We start from the raw sequence: 15,979 nt of genomic DNA, 5'->3' as shown, positions 1-15,979 counted from the left end.
ATTTCATCGGATAAATCGGATAAATCATCGATGCGCGATTATCGTAATTGACACATTCGTCCTATCTATGCACCAGACAAGCCTGTGAAACCTCGTAAATCGTCCTAGCTCGTCGGGATGAACCCAGCGTCGTCGCGTGTTTGCACACACGTACCACTGTCCATGCTAATCCATCGGTGCAGTGCAGTTAATGGCGTTGCCTTGCACTAATTAGATTAACAGATCGCGTCAAAAGTTAAGAGACTTCGACATGTGGACGTTGCATCTTAATCCAGAATTAAATTGCATCTCCATTACACGTAATAATGTAAATTTATCGAATATTTTTTAAAAATAAGAATATTAAAAAGAAAAACAAGCATTTACTTTGGCTTCTGCTTAATAACATTGTTTTTCATTTTTATTTAGCTAGATTATGTAACATTTAACTCATTTTGCATTTAAAATACTTTGAAAAATCGAAAGTTGCAACAAAGTAAGATTATATCATAATTTCGCATAGTCCTTAATAGAACATACATTCATGACGCAATTCCAAAGCTTAAAGAAAAAAGAAAGGAGTAGTACGTCGAGTGTACATGTTGTCTCTAAGATTTTCATAAAATGCAAACGTTTCATATGTATCCGTGCGATAAAAGCCAAATCTTTCAAACCCGCGGCGGCCACGCCGACTCAATCTCGCCGACTTACTCTCCCATCTAACAGGAAAAAGAGTGTATGCAGCGTATTCCCTTCTGCCCCGACCCGGCTTGGCTCAAAATATCTCGAAAGTTTCCTCGTAAAGTAAGGCCACGCGGCGGAATTCCCTCCGGCCAATTAAAGTCTCGAAATCGGACGTGCTCGCTTATGCAGGCAAAATAGGCAAGGCAGGGATGAGAGAAAAAGAGAACGAGAAACAACCGAGAAAAGAACAGAGAGAGAGAGAGAGAGAGAGAGAGAATCAAAACCAGAGGAAGGATGAGACACAGCCGTGTAGTCGGTGGATGTTATTACTTATTCGACTCTGGGATTTTAAGGGCGGGTTGGATTTATTTAGATATTCCGGCAGGAGCATCTGCTCGTGGTTCGATGTCTCCTCTCCCGCGCCTACGCTTGCCCGTTTCGCTCTTCTTCGGCGTGCATTAATATACGCACGGAGAGCCAGTAAGGGGTAGCAACATTTTTACATAACATTAGGTTTTTCGAGCTACTCGAAAGCTTCGTACTACAGTTTGGGGCCACTAATAGGGGTTAAAGCGAAACGCGAAACGTCGTCGTGAAGTTAAATTCTGTACATGTATTGTAGTTCACCCATTTATATATAAACATCATAGAGATTAATAGTTATGCATCATTATCTTTATTTCTTCCGTTGGAAATCAGTGTGATTATTGCAAATATTACTATATACACAATCTAGACATGCAATAGAATCTGTTTCTTTTAGCTACGCTAGTTTTTATTGATTCTGTTCTAAATACAAAATTAACGCTGCTTGAAATCGGTTGTTTTCTTGTCGAATTGAAAATGTTCCAGTCTCTCGCAATCTATTAAATGTCAACATAAACACTCTTCGGTTTGGCACTCTTCTGTTTGGAAATCGTCGTGCATATTCTCGCACCGCCTTTAAAGCATTACCGTTGCAGAAACCGTATACAAAAACCATATCAGCATATTCACTATTAGAATACGTACGCGGCATATTGCAAAAGACAAAATTCATCTACTGTTAAAGGCTTTCAAAGAGCGACTGACAAATTCATAACAGAAAGTGGAAAATGTAATCAAATATGTCGGTGCTAGATATGGCAAGAAATGTAAACATTTTTTTTCGATTTCTCTGAAACGGAGCAAAAACGAGCATATGTCTATAGGACTTTTTTTCTTAGTTTTTTACTCCTCTACACGCTCCCGAAGTTTTGCGATTTAATTTGGAAACACCCTGTATATGTATTAGTATCTATAAATTAATATATACATCTAATATTAGTACAAGAGAAAAAATATTTTTATATCTCTTTAAAATTGTAGATTTTATATTACATTACACTTTGCATTTCAATTATTATGAAAAAAAAGGGTCGTAAAAAATAATTTTATCTCAAGCCTACGAGAACAATAATATTAATTTTATAATAATAATATTTGGTTATTGACGTGATAAAAATAATATATAAATTGCAATAAACTACACAAAAAGACGTAACTAAAGAAAACAGATTAATTGTCAAAAATTGTAATTCAGCACTCATCAATTTGCGACATCCCTCGTCGTCCATCGATGTATCTTCCGCTGCAATTACGTTTGCAACAGTATCCGGTAGTGGTTCTGGAGCCTGGAGCATCTCTCCATCGTCCTTCATTGCTTACATTTCACTCTCTTTCATGTAATACACTCACGACACAAGAAATTTAACACTGGACTACAATTTTAACGAACATATAGTTTAACGAATAAATAGTTTAATAATTCACTTTAATAATTAACGTGTATTTACTGATATGATTGGATTTATTAATTATAGTTATAGTGTAAAATGTTAAAGAGTTTTATATGCCCAATGTACTTTACATCACTTCATAAATAATACGCATTTGCGATACAAAATTAACAATTTAATTTGAAAATTTATTGAAGACATTTATGACGTAAAGTTAGTAATTTTTTTTAATAATAATCTATCATAAAATATTTATAAACTGAATTTAGAGCATATTTTATTGCAGAATAAGACAATGTACATACAAATTCTCTTTTGTTGTTTCACAATATTTTTATAAAGATTATATATTATATTGCTTCGAAATATTTCTGCAAAGGTCACTTTGCCTCAAAATGATAGCGAGACTTAATTTCACGATTTCTTTGCAAATATTGTTTGACAAAAACGACAGAATCAAAATTTGTAGAAAAAAATCAGAATTTAAGAATCATAATAGAAAATAATTTCTTATCACAATATACTTACAATTTAAATTAAATCTGTTAAAAATCCACACCAACTAATAGATTTAATCGTATAAAAATTAGACTTACAACATTTTTTATGAATTTAACTTCATGAATTTTCTATCTTTTTCGATGACATATTTTTTTTACAGTCGACACTTTTTATACAAAAATACAGAACTACATGTAAAAATCTATATGCAAAATGAATCACACTGATTTCAGAAGCTATTTCGGTGGGAAAAAACTATCATCTAAATTTTACTCACCGATACCACCAAATCAGGGTTGGCTACGTCTCATATTCAAGTCTATAATAAAAATATAATATTGTGAATTAGTTTTAAATTAAACAAATAAGTATAAGTTTTCTTTTATATAATAATCAAATACAATATGTATATTCGCAAGTTTTGGAATTATTGTAAAATATTACGAATTAATTAATTGAACTATAAATAGTAATTTTAAAAATTTGCAAAAGATATTTTTTAAATATGTGAATTATTAAAACAAAACTATATCTATCGATTCATTATGCAGAGAAATGTGTATATTTTATATTATGCATATATATAGTATTTTTTGATATATTTAGTGTATTAATATAAATAATTATTTACAGTAATTAAGGTCTATAAAAGACGTATATCTTAAAATTATTAAATTGTAAAATCAAGTTAAATGCTAAAATAAAGATAAAACCAACCTTCGAGCCAATCCTGCTTGGCCCGAACCGGATCTTTCGGTACTGCAGCTGCCAGATTCATAGGAAGCGTATCTGCATCTAAAACAACAAATAATTGATATTATTAATCTTATAAGATACTGATCATCATTATGATACAAATTTGTTAAATAAATAAAATGTTTCTATTTGAGATATGAGATATTTCTATATTTCTATTTGAGATATATGAGATATTTCTATATTTCTAAAATAATAAGAGAATATTTTAACTTGTAATCTGATCAAAAAGCTTATTTCTGAATTTTGTTCCAAATTCTTATTTTTAAAGAATCAAAACCAGGTTACAGAATTATTAAAAGCTTAAAACTTTAATTCTCGTAAAAAAAATATGACTAAAATAAAATTTTAAGTTTAAGAAAACTAAAAAATAAACTATTATTGCATGATAAACTGTATTGTCGAATTATAATGATTGTAATAGTTGAGTAGGCATAACATTAAATTTACTTTCTAATGAATTTTATAAAAAAAAAACCCGAATTGGATTCTGTAGTACTACATCTATATTCGTCGACTTTAAAAGTTACATATACATACATAAGATTCACTATTTTTCACTTCAGTTCAGTACAATTACTCACGTTTTTGTAACATTTTTATTGAAAGATATTAACCTAAATATTTCAAATTTTTAAAAAATTTGATTAATTCATTAAAAAATATGTATGTGTGCGTTAATATCTATATTTAATTATCGTTATAATGTTTAATATTATTAAATTTGATTAATATTAATATAATTAATATTAATATAATTAATATTAAATACATTACTATTATATTATATTTGTATTACAAATATTAAATGTATCCGATAGCTGTCATGATATCGTAATTTATTTTTATTTTATATAAAAAATTGTATTTAGTTCAACGAAATTATTAATATTGACATATATTACAATTAAATTGTTAATAATAATAGTAATGTATGCATAGAGAAAGAATTATCATATATTATCATTATAATATTTTGTGTAATATTTGCAATATTATTAAAAAAAAAATATAATTAAAAAAGAAAACTAATAATCGATATATGTAAATATAAAATTCCGATGTATACATTACATTTAAAACGATGTCAAATATTTCATTTGTAAATAAGTCATATAAAAATAAAACAGAATTTTAATGTCACACAAAATTTATAAAAATTACTACATCTTTTTTTTGTGAAAAGAATTAAATTTTGAATAAAATGCTAACAAATTAAACTAAATTATTAATATTAATCATAACATTAATTTATTAGCATTAACATTGATTATGATATATTAATATTGATTCTTTGTACTTATTGTTAGTCAAATTACTAATTAAGTAAATTACCGTTTCCTCACCGGAAATATAACGGACTATAAGTACATCGATTGAAGTATTTTGAAATTTTAATGAAACATGATTAGCAGCGTGCATTGCAACGTACTTATCATTATTTATATCGTGATACAATAAATGAATCGCTATAGGAATGCGTGATTAAAATTGATCGCGACTAATTGTAAATTATTTTGTCTCCTTGGGGTGCGTTCTATTTAACGTTCGCAATGCTCGTGGCTCGCATGCATCATTTCATCCTTATTTAACATTTGATAAACAAGAATGAAATGATACTCACGAATATCGCAATATTTAATGGAACGCATCCTTAGCATTATTTTTCGTAACTACGAAGAGATTCTTTCCCTCCCAAAAATTTACTATTATCTCACGAACAGAAATTAACCCCCCTCCCCTCACTCTTTCTCTCCCTCTCTCTATCTCTCTCACGAGACAACCTTACGAAAACAAAACTAATTCCGAGGCTGAATAAATTAAAGGAATCTGACTAACCTCGCTTTCGAGCATATTTCTAAAGAACTACGTTCGCTCCTTAAAAATGATTAAGATTTCCGACTATATATATAACAACTCATTGTAGAATCAACTTAAGGAATCGCTTTATGCATGGCGACGGTGTAGCTCAGCGTGTCGAATGTCGTGGCGACACGAATATTGTGTACTGCGTACTATTAGCTCTGTTCGACTTGCTTACACTTTTTTTACACTTTTTACACTTAAAATGAGATAGATAGATATTTGGCGCTGAAGAGAAAGAAAGCGAAGATGCTGGGTGTAAGGCTATACCATCTTATCTTTATTCAACATTGGGTGAACAACAAGGATAAAACAATACACGGCGGCACTCGGGTGATGTTTCCGACCGCAGCCTAAAAAGTGTAAGCAAGTCGAACAGATCAATTGTTACTTGTGCTCTCTCGGCGGTTAGTGTTTATGTGCGTCTCGTTCGGCATCCGCGTGACTTTGACCAGGCTCGCGCGGCTCGCACGATGTATCTCGGCAGCCAGAACGACGTTCCATCCCTACACTTGACCGAATCGGAATGAACGCGCCGTTAATGCCGTTATGGCTGTGCCGTTCAGCGTACCGAGCCTCACCTCCCCCCCCCCAATCTTTTTCGCGCGCGGCACGGCGTGGCGCGAAAAACGGAATGAATCAGATTAATTTAAACGCGCGTTCCTTCTCCGGATACATTCGTAACTAAATGCAAATCAGGGAGATATAGATCCGCTGTAATTATTGAACATGACTATACTTAATTAAAAATTCGTTACTATGTCGAACGAGTGTTTCATAGTTAATATGCAATGTGTACAACGAAGGAGAAAACTTCATTTTATGCATCGTAAAATTTATAAGAATTATTAATGCTATTTACATAAAAAATATGTTTATAGAGTAGGTATTTAATAAAGATTATTGTCTTTTGTTACATTAAATATTTTATCAAATTATTATGTCCCATACAGCACCGAAAGTTTTCAGAAATATTTCAGAAATATGTCAACTAAAAAGTGAAACATCTCATAAAAATTGCGAAATATGTCTGCAACATTTCTGAGACAGCTTTAGAATAACAAAATGTCCGAGATTCTTGCACATGAAACCTTGTTGAAAGATTGATAAAATGTTACAGAAAGAATCTGCAATCTTTTTGAAATATTATCAAAAAGTTTTCAGCTAATTACTAAATTACTGAATTATTACTATTTTGTTATATTTTATATTTTGTTAATTATAAATATATATAATTAATTTATTTCAAAAATATATAAAATATTCATATTTATTAATTTAATTGTATTATTTAATAAATTTAATTTATTTTATCAAGATATATGAATATTATTTCGATTAGGTCAATTATTTCATTCGTAAAAAAAAATGTTATAATGTTAATTTAATAATTTTCTTAAAGTTTCATAAATCAATAGTTATCTCAAGAATCTTGAAATTATTTCAATAAATCTTTATAAAGTTTAAATAAATTGATAAATAATTATATATAAACAATAAATAATTTTTAAAAATATTTTATCTTTATTTGAAAAATATACAATAAAAAATGTTGAATTAATGATAGCGATTTAATCTATGTCACACCGACGTTTTGTTAACTGAGATGTAACTGCGATCCGCACGCGCAATACCGCACAATATTCGAGATATTCAAGCCATGATAAGGACATATTGTTTGACACGTTCGATCGATTTATCGCCATTCTCGTTATTCGCTACTTTCGATGGCGCTGCTCGGTCGTCGACCCCTATTCGGTCGCGCGTTCCGATCAACGGCATTGGAGTCGAATGCAAATCGGGACCTTTAATTGGAAAGTGAATCCGACTATGGGTCACGATTATTCACGGTTTCCGGATAGCAACTCGGTCCCGATACTCGTTCGTTCGCAGCCAATTGTTTCAAATCCCACATTGTTCCAGAATCCGGATTAATTGGGTCTTACGGTCACGCTATTTAAGAAAACATTTTTGGAGCTTAGCGGCGTCAAAGTAATTTCTCTCACTCAGCTCGACTGTGAAAGTACCAATGCATTTTAAATGTAATTATCTATTACGCGTTACGTCACCGAAGTGAATCGCTATAATTTGCGATACATGTTTGCACTTTAACTATAATAAATGAAGTCAATGAAAAATTCGAAGCTACATTAACTGGATAAGTGATATAAAACATACAGGATGATTTTAAATGATTAAAATCTTTCAAACAAAAAAATATATTTAAGTTAATATATAATTTAAGATTCAAATATACCATATATAAATTACCAATATTTCTCTAGTCTTTCTCTATTTCTCTTTCTTCTGAAATTCTTTACAATGTTTTAAGATGTTTACTAGCATCAGTATTATTAAATTGCTTATTAATTTAACATTTGTGACATTACCTACGTATTCACATTAAGAGAAAAGTTGTTGGTATTTGTGACTATAATTATAATATAATTATAATTTAATTATGGTCATTACTGTTTTAATATTAGTAATAACTATATATAGTTCTATCAACAAATATATATAGTTGATACTGACTATAAATTATAGTTATTAGTATTATAAAAATGGTTTTAATTACTATAATTTAACTACAATTTACAGTCATATATATTTTTTGGAACAATCATACTTACATATATCAAAATTTTTTCTTAGCGCAGCTTCAGTTTAGGATTGTTTTAAAACTGACAAACAATCGGAGCGTACAGTTTGCACGGAAATTGTAAAAATCAACAAAGATATTACTAGGCATCAAGCTCCACTTTGATCGAATATATTCTGTTCGCTTATTTGTGTTTTCTCTTGATTGTTCTGTCATAATTGCAATATATAAATTAAACTTTCAATTACAAGGTTTTTCGATACAAGGAAGTCACGGAAAGAGAACGCGAAAAAAATTCAAAGACTACAAATCTGGAAAGAGGCAAGAGGACCAAAAACCTCAGCAGGGCGAGAGAGGAGGTACCCGGCACGCATCCCCGAATGACAGATGGTATTTTCGCGTATCATGATCGCGGCTAGGATAGTTTCCTATATCGTAGAATATACAGCTCCGGTCTGGCATCGTCGACATGTCGATAGCAGGCCTCGCCGTGCGATACATCCACCGATATCCCCGTACCATAGGCACCCGCCGCGGACGATCCCCCTCGTTCGACCGCTAAATGGCCAAGCGAAGCCACCCCCATGGTGCTCAATTATTGATACTTACCCCTCGCACCGCCACGCATTTCCAGAGCTGCTGCGTGCACCTTGATGCATCTCTCGGTATAACAAATTTCTGCTTTCGAATAGCCAAGAAAATACGTTTATCTGGAAAGTAAAAAATATTATTTCCTTACGAGTGGACAAATAATTAGTTTAGGAATTGAAATATTCTCAAAAATTTTTTAACATTCAATTATATAAATATACCTGGAACAAAGAGAGGCAATTACGTTGTACAATTTTGCAATGCCGATTAACAATTTGTGTTTCTAGGCAATTCTCCGTAAAAGAAAAAAGCAATCCATTTTACACGTTATATAACACAATTTTTTATAATATAAATATCAATTGAAAACGTCATATATATGTATTTAGAGAATCAATTCACGTAATTGTTTTTTTTTTTCTATTAAAAGACTCAATCATTATTTTTGTATGTAATGTTTATAGTTGTGAGAGCGAATTGGTGGTACACGTATATTGTGTATCGGGAATTATCGAGAGATCAAAGAAGTTAATTATTCCAGAGTCTAATATCGCAATATTCCGAAAGTATCAGAAGTATTTGAGAACCTCTGTTGTCCGCAATGGTCTCGATTAACCGTTTCACCGACTAGAGCGAACGGTGGACGTTTTCCAGCGAGCTCTATTAGATTTGCTGGAAGTCCTGTACAGATTTCCGGAGCAGTTCCACAATGTTTCTTTGCATCGAATTCGGGAAGCTGATCTGGGTCGAGAAAAAAGTCCAAAAAAAAAGATCTCCACGCTGATTGGAAGTTTTCTATTCGATAGCGCAGTTCTTCCCCTCTTTATCGAGATATCGTGAGATCGATGGTAGTTTAATCGAGAGTAAATTCTAGATTTTGGAACTTAACCGCCGATTGCACGATAACGAATATCGAAATTGTAGCTCTCAAAAAGATATCTTTATATGAGCAAAAAGTACAAAAATACGATTTTTACAACATTATCATTTGTTTGCAATTGTAAGAAATCTTGTTATCTTGATATTAGATATCTTATATCTCAGCAAACAAGCTAATATGATTTATCATCATTTTGACCTCTTGACCATCAAAGTAACGTCAGCTTGTTTGCTGAGACACGAACTTATTTTTATAGATGTCTTGTAAACAAAGAAAATTATGACCGTCTCTAACTAAATTCGATCGAAGTGTAAAGGCTCGTAACACGAAAATTTACAACGTGCAAGACATGAGAAGCACCTCCATTAATATCCCAAACATTAGAAGCGTCTCTCCTTAACTCTTCCCGTTTACTGTCCCCGGCGAGCTGGATGATCTTTCGATCCTTTTCATAAATTTCAAGCCAGTCATTGATTCGACGCTCACTCGAAGAGTTCAAAAAAGTAGAAAAAAGGAACATAGAGAAGAAAGAAAGGCGGCTGTCTCCATAAAGCGATCGCTGAGACCCTCGCCCTTTTTCCATAGCGCGCCGCGCGTCTCGCCTCTAAGTGTATTAGATTCGCGTTTCGAGTCATGGAAGAAGCCGAAGACGACGGGACGAGTGGAGGATGGGTTTCGAAGTGTGCGAGAGGGTAAGTCCGAGGGCGCGGGCCTGTACCCCGCTAATGGCACCCTCGGGGTATTCCCGAAGAACCCTCTCGTATTTATTATTTAGCGCGGAATGCCCGGAGGAAGCGAGAGGAAAAGGAATAGAATCGGCAGGAGAAGAAAGAGGGGACGGAAAAACGTGGAGGCAGATAGGGGGTCGAAACGACGATTTATCCGCAAACATCGCACACATCGCAGAGCATGGAATTCCGTCGAATACGATTTAGAGAATGAAAACCGCGGGAAATTAACGCCAACATGACGGGGTCAGTTGTGAGAAGAAACCGGGAAAATTCTGGGTCAAGAGTCAGAATACGTAGAATGCTGCAATTAAAATCCTTAATCTTTAAATTCCAGAGATATATTATTAAACAGAAAATCTATACATATCAGGAGAGGTACATCTGGATATACGTGGATGAAAGAAAACTTGGGGTGTTGCGTGAAATTGTGCAATAATTAACTAAATGTGTATCAAGGTAAATTAGAGTAAAATGTATGAAATCTAAATAGTATACTATCTATAGATAGCTACTATATATATTATCTATACATATATATATATACTGTCTATAAATAACTACTGTACCATATATATGTATATACTATCTATAGATAGCTATCGCCTTAGTGTCATTGTTAAGCTTTGGCTATTACAAATAAAAAACATTCACTGTGGCATGAAACTTTGACTGAAATTAAAAGTATTATTAGTATTATATAAGCAGTTAAAAAGATTAGGCGTACCTAAATTCCTTACTCATGTACATACATTACGGAAAATGCTTCATAATATGTCTTTAGCAGTAAAAATTTGTTTCTGCGGTACATGAGTGCAAATAGCTAATAAATTTAATTTGGACATCAACGGCATTAGCTGTTTCTATTTTAAGGACACATTTTAGCTATCACAGCTATACATTAACTCCTATTGTTAATCCTTTTTTTTCGTATACGGAACATTCCAGCAATATTGCAGCAATGTTGCTACTTGGGAATATGTGATGTTTAGGATATAAAGGATAAGAAACGAATGTAGGTTGTTCAAGAATAAATAATAGTAACGTTTATAGTGGAGTTTGTAGCTAATTATAAGGTATATGGATGGATGTGTGAGATTTAAGAGAAATTGTAAATTACACCCCTTCTTAGCATGTATGCTGAAATAATAAGATTCTAGTTCTATTACAGAGATCTAATTTGTTGTTGCTATGTTACAATTTAAATAATAGCATTTTCCACTCTAGACTTCGCGCGATTAATACATGTGGAAATTTCTATTTTTATCCTCCATCTGGGAGAATTTATCTTAGAATCGAAGCAGCGCAGATTAAATTCACTTGCAGAAGATAATCTAGCCATTAGCACGGTGCTATCTGTGCCGGCGATGAATCGACGGACTGGTTGACGGAAAAAAAGCGTGCTTTTGGAAAAGCGATTGACGCCGAATAAAAACAGCAGGTAACTTAGTTAAAGGGAGAGAAAAAGAGGAGTAACGAGGGTGGCAACAGCACGGGGTGACGGCAGCAAGAGTGGGCGAAATCGGAAACGATTGTCGCTCGCGTCCGTTCGAAAAGGCATCGGCGCCGACAATTTGCGCGTCAGGGAAATGCATGCTTCGATGGCAGCAGCTGCGGTACGTTATTGATACTACATTTCTCCCGATTTGACGAATTGCCATACCGGACTAATGGTCCGAATGCGAAGGCAGCAACCCCCTTCCGTTCCGACAATCGTCGTCTCTTGGCTCGGGTCTCGTAAAACTATAACCCGCTATAACTCATAACTCTCCCCGTCGAAGGAGGAGGAAAAGCCGAGCTGGAGGAACGCAGGCAGGATCGGAAAGGAAACGGCCGAAACTTATGCTCGGTTAGTCGGCATAGCTTAACGTTGGAGGTAAACGTGCTCGATACCTCCGCACTCGATCGCATTCGCGTTGATTTCCGTTTTGCCACAGGACTCTCGACGGAGGACTATTCCGGGAATCTAGCCGGTACTCGCTCGGGATGGCAATTCTACCACGTAACCGATTCCATTTGGTGGATTGTGAGTTGATCTTGCGTCCAAATTTTTTGTGATTGTTAGAGATTGCGCACCATAGATTCTTTGGCGAATCGATTTGTCGCAGCGTTAATTGGACGCGATTATCTTTTTCTTTTTCGTCGCTGGCGTCAAATAGTGTCTCGATTAAATTTTATTTATGCTTCAAAGATAAAATTAATGATGTGTGTTTATTGTATTTTTTTTTTATACTGTATTATATTTTATAAATAAATTAGTTGACTTTTAGTGATTAACATTCTTCTGTTCCGTTTTTAATGTGTAATTCATAACTGCTTAAGAGTATATACAATTACTAAATATTTATAATATTTTTTATTTTTTAAATTTACTTTAACATTAAATGTAAAATAAGATTACAATTAGATAGATAGATAATTTGGTTTATTGGCTTAACACATAGGTATATACAGCCATTTTACAGTAATTACAGATTACAATTACATTAGTTACAGATTACAATTACATATACATGTACATGTGGTGCCATCTGTCGCATTGCATCGAAACATCGACTTCATGCTTTGAAGTATCGAATGATTCTAATTTATCTATTGAGAAATATTAACTTTTGGAAACTTACAAAATCAATGAATAATTTTAAAAGTTAATTATTATTTATCTAATCGATTTTTTATTTTTAAAAATAAAATATTAAATAATTTTTCATTTTTTGAAATAAACTGCGTTTATTAAATAACATACATTTTGTAAATAAATACATAATTAAAGTGGTGAATTTTTTGTTTTTATTATTAATAGATGTTAGTGTAAGAAAGGAAAAAGAAGAAATGAAATTATATTACGTATAATGTTTTGCTAGCAGCATTCCTGGAATGATAATAGCGTCATTTAAAGTGTTCGCGTAATTAACGAAGCTAAAAACTTTTGACCCTTAATTACGTAGACCATTGTGCTAGAGTCCTTTCTTTCTCTCAGATGCAATGGAAAACACGAATACGCTTTACTGAAAAAAGAGCGCCCTGCATTCTACATTTATAACACACACCTTTCACGCAAATATTTTTCTTATATTACACAAAATTTCTTCATCAAAATATGAATTACTCGTTTAATAAAACAAATTTACTGTAAACTAAATTTAAAAAATGTAGTCTGATTATTAAAATAAAAATAAAAATTTTAATTAATTATCTCGTGTCTAATCAATTAATATTACATACATACGCATATTTTAAAACTTTAATAATATATATTATATATTATTACATAATTTTAAATCAATATATAATATATTTAATAATATATATTGATTTAAAATTACGAAATTGATTTGATGTGATCGATTACAGTCGCGCATAAGATGCAATCGACGTACATACATAGTGTTGTATATACGTACCAAAAATATATCTACACAAAAAGCTTATAGAAGCGAGTCTGGCATCATGCTCGGTATATGATCATACCTCCATTGTCTCTACGTTTGGTTGAGAAACGCCCATTCAACGGCTGTTTGTATGGATGAGTCCATAACGCTTATGCTTCCATGTTATTTCGGTAAATACTACCCATGGCATCCTATTGTTTCGAGAGTCGAATATTTATGTAAAACAAGCTGTTGTCAAGAGAATAACATTCTATTACCCGTGTAGATGCAATATATATATATTACATTATCTTGCATCGTGTTTCTACATGTTATATTATTTTATCGATTACATACATTCGCGCGTAACATGATGTGTCAAGCTCTCTCCTTAAAGAATCCGTAATATATATGTATAATCTTCGCTGGATCTTTAAATATTTTTAACAAGACAAAGAAATTTATTACTTTTGTATTTTATGTTAAGATAATAAAAAGATGATAGTACATGTATATATTAAATAATGAAATCTATCTCTTCAAATTATTTTTTCGATAATTTGCCAAATGTCTTATTTGACAAAGACACGTAAATCTTTTTTTTAATTTATCAGCTGCAAACAACCGTCGATCGGATCGCTTACTATTACTCGGTAAGACAGTCTCTTGAAAAGGTCCACCGGATAAACCGACTCGAAGAATTCTTGTAGGTATTTGTAAGAAAATTTGAAGCGTTTCCAAAAATATTTATTTTCACCATTGTCTTCAACAACATATGACTGTCATAAGACCGTCATAAATACAGGAAACGAAAGAATAAAAACGCATTAAATTTTACGAAATTTAGTTTGTATTTCCTTGAAAATTATACCCTTTGATTTTTTTTATGGTCTAACGCAATCATAAAAACATAACTGACCGTCATTACTCGCTTCCGTTTTATCTTAAAAAATTCCGTTAACTAAAAATTAGAAAATTTAAAAATACATTAAATATATGTTCTTCTTTTCAAATATTATTAATACATATTAATAGATTACTATCCTAATAATAATACAGAAAAGTTTTATATTTTTATTTGAAAAATATTTATTGATTTTTTATATTAAATTTAAATATAAATTTAAATATAAATTTAATATTATATCTAATTCTTACAAAATAGATAAATTTGTTCATAATATTTAGTAAAATTTAAATCTGTATAGAAAAATTTAATCTGTATCACTTTTCACGCTTGATAAAGCAGTTAGTTTTATTCGAGATAAACGCATGATGACAGCTGATTTTGACTGAGCAGGTATAATATATATTTGCCAAAAAGACGATTGCTTATAATATCCAATAACGCGACTAACAAGAAATTAATATGCTTCTGAAAGTCTAGTTTAAACTGAGCTGAACGTTCTCTTCCCTACCTATTGAGTTAGCTGGAGGCTTGCGAGAGTGGGTGGGTCCGACACGCGGTCGATTCAAGAACCGAATCGGCCGGCTGGTACCGGCACGACTGGTAGGGAGAGACGGATGCCGTGTAACAGTCGGGGCCCTTGGGGCCCCACTAGCGACTCAAGAGGGGAGAACAGGGGGTAAAGGCACATTCCAAGGCAGAACGGCTGCCAGTGAAGGTGGAAAGCTCCAACACTCTCACGATATCCTGCTCCGCGTCTCGTCTCCTATTTGCTCGTCGCGGTCTTTACTCTATCTTGATATAACGAACGTGTAAATTTTATCGGGGACCATCGGAATATTGTCGGAATATCAGAGAAATTTTTATTTTCGTTTACGTGTTCTGCAGATCATATTTCTAGAGTTCATTGAATTCTAGTGATTGTGCGAACCGACCTGTGTGGCGAAATGAGTAAATCGTGAACATTTCGTCAGTTATTGACGACAAAAATTGTGTATAATTATTGCTGTTTTGTGATTTTGTGCTACTCAGTATTATCGTAACATCAATTATCAATATAAATTTTTACGGAAAATAAGTATGCTAATCCCTTCGATAATTAACTCTTCAAGAATTCATTCATCGTTAAAATTGTGAGACTTAAAACGTTAAAACTGATATTAATGGTGAATTCCTAATTTTATGAAAAATTATTAAGTTACTATTATTAAGAGTGATTAATTGTAAATATTTAACAGTTCCTTTCAAAAGCTTCTTTGTGATTTCATCATTTATAGTCCACGACAATAATTTATAAAATCAGTAACTGATCGTTTAATATTGTTTCATCAAGAGACTCTGTATAAAAAATTCGCCGATC

Source organism: Mycetomoellerius zeteki, unplaced genomic scaffold, assembly GCF_001594055.1.
Source record: "Mycetomoellerius zeteki isolate Tzet28-1 unplaced genomic scaffold, Tzet1.0 scaffold64, whole genome shotgun sequence".
Classification (NCBI taxonomy): Eukaryota; Metazoa; Arthropoda; class Insecta; order Hymenoptera; family Formicidae; genus Mycetomoellerius; species Mycetomoellerius zeteki.
Note: the sequence above shows the minus strand (reverse complement) of the source record.